Below are 5,442 nucleotides of genomic sequence, written 5' to 3'. Positions count from 1 at the left end.
AAGCACGGGAGATGTGATGGCTGCTTCATTTGCGGACAGCCGGGACACGTAAAGAGAAACTGTCCTAACAAGGAAGGCTTCAGGGCAAAGGGACCAAATACCAAGCAGCCAGGGACATGCCCAAGATGCAAGAAGGGGAAACATTGGGCCAATGAGTGTAGATCCACAAAAGACATTAATGGACAACCTATAAATAACCCATATGTCCCGGAGTCAAAAAACATGCAGAGGGGCCCACGCCCTCAGGGCCCGAAAATATATGGGGCGTTTCAGGAGGGGATCCTTCAGCCGCCGAGAGCACCCAACGAGCCACGACAGGCTCCGTGGGGCTGGACCTCTGCGCCACCGCCGGACTGGTTTTAACCCCTCGTATGGGTATACAAGCGGTTCCTACTGACATGTCAGGACCTCTTCCTGTAGGCTCGGCTGGGCTGGTTTTAGGCCGATCATCCAGCACCATGAGGGGCTTATTGGTCCTCCCCGGGATCATTGACCCAGACTATCAGGGTACAATTAGGGTTATGTGTCACTCACCTTTTGGCATTGTCTCCATTGCCCCTGGGGACAGAATAGCCCAGCTGGTAGTTCTCTCATCCTTGCATGACCGTTTCCCCACCCAAAATAAGGTCAGAGGAGATAAGGGCTTTGGATCCTCTGGAGTCGATATGGCCTACTTATCTTTGGAGCTAACAGGTCGCCCCATGTGTAGTTTGGAGATAGAAGGAAAGGCCTTCACCGGTCTAATAGATACGGGGGCTGACCGAAGCGTCATGAGCCAACGATTCTGGCCAAGGAATTGGCCGCTGCAAAAGGCCTCTCAAACATTACAGGGGCTAGGCTATCAAAACACACCTGAGATTAGTGCAAAAACTCTACATTGGAGGATGGAAGGGAACAAAGGGACCTTTCAGCCGTTCGTACTGGACCTTCCCATCAATCTCTGGGGAAGAGATGTCCAGAGTCAATTAAATCTAATTCTGACTAATGAGGGAACGTATTCCAAACAGAGCAAAGATTTGATGATGAAACAAGGCTATATGCCAGGCAAAGGCCTAGGTAAATACTTGCAGGGAGAATCAGAGCTAGTCAGTCCTAGCTTGAAAAATGATAGAAAGGGATTGGGTTTGAGCGCGCTAACCGCACGCTTAAAGAACTAATACAAAAACAAAAAGGGGGAATAGAGGCGGTTATGACCCCTCGAGATCGCCTATCCCTAGCAATCTTTACTATCAATTTTTTAATTCTGGATGCCAATGGCAAAAGTGCGGCAGATAGACACGCAGAAGAGGCTGAGGCCATAAAGGAACGTGTAATGTGGAAAGATATCCTGGATAACAAATGGTATGGACCGGATCCCGTGATTAGGAGATCCAGGGGAGCTGTTTGTGTTTTTCCACAGGACCGCTCGGATCCGGTGTGGGTGCCATCACGACTGACGCGAAAGTTGGATGAAAGAACCGATGACAACACCAAAGAAGCAGACATGGACTCCAACCCTGGAGATGCTGATAGTGCTGATGATCTGCCTGACCAGAGTTGAGGGAGCTACCTTTTGGGCCGTTTCAAGAACATGGCCCATCCCCATGCCAGTCACAAACGCGACAAAAACATTACCCCATCTGTATGTTCCAGAATGTGTTTTTGATTTACCCTGTAAACAAATCAATAATAAGGTACAGCGTTATAACACTACAAATTTCAACCTTCAAGGCACCTTGTGCTTTACCACTCTCGGAGTAGGAGTCATGGGCATGCTAATGTTTGCAGGACTACTGGTGGCTTTGTTCTTAATTCTGAGGGTAATGAGGGCTCGCAGAAGAGAGAAGGTGGCCATAGCGCGTGCCTTTGCCGCTATAGAGGCTGGAACATCTCCCCAAGCTTGGCTCAGCAAGTTAAATGAAACATAGGTTGTGCTCTTGCACTCGGAGGGCTTTGAGTAGCCCATTGCACCCGAATAGAGACAACCTTGCATTTTCCGCGGGTGGTTTGCACCTAGGAGTGCACAGGGTGAGCCACCCTGAAAGTCATGAGTGTCTGCATACGGGTACCTCCGTTTCTCTCCCGTCCCTAGGCAAAGGAGGACATGTTTACTAGGGGACACTCCTCTGATTTTAGCCATGACTGCAAAATAAAAGAAAAAGGGGGAGATGTGGCAACCCGTTGCCGCCATTACAAGATGGCGCCGGAGAGCCTCGTAAACAAGTGGTTGGACGCGTGGCCTTAAGCTTATTCTGCCCAGCAACAAGGCTGACCTACCATAGTGAGCCACGTACCCCAGAATGAGACACGCCCCAGCTAGCCTGTATATATGTGCAGCCCTGGCTCTACCCAGGCGCTTCCTGCTTCCATCACCCTACAGACGTCAACCAAGTGCACTTCAATAAAGCGTGATAGAGAAGAATCCTGTGTCGGTGGTCTTCCTTCCTCGCGGGCGAGCGTTGGCGGGCCACAGGGAGACGCTACGCAACTGCTGAAGGGAGTTCGGCAAAGGCTGTTGAAGAAGAGCCCTCACCAGCTCACCGATGAAAATCCCATCTGTGGAGCAGCCCAGGACGATGGAGAAGCCCCTGCGAGGAATATGCCAGAAGACTTCAAGGACAGGCCTGATCTGCGGGGAAGTGCAGACCCTCTGTCTCAGGACATTGGCAGCTGTGGACTGAGAGGGCAGGAAGAGGCAGGGGAGGCAGGCAGGCCAGAGCTTCCTGACGGAGGTGTGCCGTGGCAGGCCCCCGCTGAGGGCCAGAGCCAACACCACACCCTCAGCCAGATCCTACTGACGGTGATGCATCTGCTAGAACTCCTTCGAGATCATCTGGAAGGTGGGGGCTCAAGGAGGCAGGTGCAGACTGGCTCCTCCTCCACTGATCACGCGCCCCGTGGGAGCCCCCTGAATCAAGGAAAGCCATCCAGGGCACTGAAGAAGGCACGTCAGGGGAATGAAGAGCTCCCAGGAAACACAACAATCCACCAAGCTGAGCAAGTATCTTTTCACCAGCGAAACAGCCTCCTGGAAAGGGAGATTCAGAAGCTGCACCTGAAGCTCGAGGCAGAGCCTAAGCTGTGCGAAGAGCACCTCAAACACCTGGAGAGGAAGATGATGGAGGAGAAGGCACGCTGCCTGCAAGTGAAGAACGATCTCGCCAAGGTGCGCAGGAAGGTGGATGCTGCCCACTGGAACTTAGGCCTCTACAAGAAGATGGCCGACGACCTGCACCGAGAATGGCAGAGAATCTCCTCCTTGCATGACCGAGAGCGCCTCCTGGTGGAGAACAGAAGTGAGGAGAGCCAGAAGGCTGTTCTGTGGGCAGAGAGGGAGTTCCAAAGGCTCAAGGAAGAAAACCATTGCCTCAGGCAGAAGCTGGCCAACTCTGGGCCCAAGGTCCAGCCTGTCTCCGGGGGGCCTCCTGCTCCTGCTCCTGCTCCTGCTCCAGCTCCAGCTCCAGCTCCTGCTCCTGCTCTTCTGGGCACAGCCTCCAAATGCCCTCAAGGGCCACAGGCTCCCCTGAAAGCCCAGAAGCCCAAGAAGGGAGCAAGGGTGCACTGGCCAGACTCCAAGTTCTCGGGTCCCCTGCAGGTCTGATTCCCTTTCCCAGCAGCCACCAACACTCACAACCAGAGCACAAAAGCTCCTGTGCTTCCTTACCCCTTCAGCCACACCCATTGCTCCTTTGACTGGAGATCCACCCCATTCTTGAACTGATGCTACCTATTCCCTATAGCCATGTGAGAGAGCATTTTTCATTGTTAAGGACCAAAAAAATAAAACGATCAAATTGCTGATCCTACTGCGACTGAGAATTGATTGTATGAAGGGATTCTATGCCAAGCAACGAAGGGTTTTAAGTGTCCTTTACTGATCACTTAATTGTCCCAATAACCCAGTGTGTCATATACTACTGAGGTTCAGAGAGGGGACACAACTTGCCCCAAGATCACACAGCTAGTGAATTTCAGAGCTCCCATTCCAAGCCAAGGTTGTCTCATTACCCACTGATGTGAAAATAACTACCACTCCTACCACTACGATGACTTCTGCTTCTTCATTTCTGAGAGAGAGAAAGAGCGAGGGCACACACACATGCAAGCGGGAGAGGGGCAGGGAGAGAGAGATTCCTAGACAGCCTTCCCACTCAAGTACACAACCAGACGCTGGGCTGGATTTCACAGACCATGGGACCACGCCCTGAGCCGAAATCAAGAGTCAGACGTTGTCCTGACTAAGCCACACAGGCACCCTTCCCTTGTGCAAGGAACTTCTAGGCAAGCTGCTGTAAGGATCCCAGAAGGGCTTGACAAAATTTTCTCATAGGTCACGTTCTAGTTTGGATGCAAGGATTATGGTGATGCCTAGCTGAGGTAAAGTCCCAGCAAAGCATGGAGGGCAGCCTTTCAGGGTCTCCAACGATTCCCTTCGTGAATACACCTCGTTTTGTGTTCCATACTCTACCACTGGATTAGAGTCAGGAACTCCTGCCTCACTTCGAAAGGACAGAATATGGCCCGAGAGATAGATAGCATGTCCCTTCTGAGGCTCGTAGACAAAGACACTGGTCTCCTCTTGGGCTTGCTCTCGCTCCCTCACCATTGGTTTCGAGGGAAGCCGCCTGCTCCTTGTGGGCTGTATGATGGAGAGGCCCATGTGGCAAGGAATGAATATTTCTTGCTCACCGCAATGGAGGACCTCTGGCTGCTAGGAGCCACCCGAGTGAGCACACAAGCAGATTTCCCGCCAACAAGCCTGGAGATGACTGAAGACCCACATGACATCTTGACTGCAGCCTTGTGAGAGATCCTGAGACACAGGTCCCTGGCTAGATGCACCTGGATGCCTGGCCCACGGAAACCATATGCGGTTATCAATTGGTGTTGTCGGAAGCCCTCTGGGTTGCGGAAAACATTCAAAAAAGACACAAGGGTGAAGCCACAGTTCTGGCTGCTGACCCACCCCCCTCTCCTGGGCTTGAAATTCCAGGGAAGTCAAGCGATGGTAGCAACCACTGAGAGATTAGGGTAAACAATGCCAGAAAGAGGTCCTCTATTCTGTTCTCCATGTATCTCTCTGAGAGGACATGCCCTCACCTGATCCACCCGAGCCAATAGGTGGCCCATGCAGGAGGAGACAACTGGCCGTGTGGTCCAAGTCGGCTGAGAGCACTAGACCCAGCGTCGCAGAGCCTCCTTGAAGCCAGAAAAAGAGCCCAGAAGTTCCCTGGTGTCCCTAGAGAAAGCACAGAAATTAGATGAGTTGAAAGCCTGGGACCTGGTCATTGGGCTTCTGGGCAAGAGGGGAGATGGACTGTGGAAGGGACACTGCCTGCAACCCCTCTTGGACCAGACCCCACCTGTCTGCTTTGGGTTACTGAGGATTAAGACGAGAGTGAACTAGTGTAGAAGAGATGGTGTTCTAATGCTTGGCAGGTTTAAAGCGATTGAAATCGTTGA

This window comes from Mustela nivalis, assembly GCF_964662115.1.
Source record: "Mustela nivalis genome assembly, contig: HAP1_SCAFFOLD_525, whole genome shotgun sequence".
NCBI classification, from domain to species: domain Eukaryota; kingdom Metazoa; phylum Chordata; class Mammalia; order Carnivora; family Mustelidae; genus Mustela; species Mustela nivalis.
Note: the sequence above shows the minus strand (reverse complement) of the source record.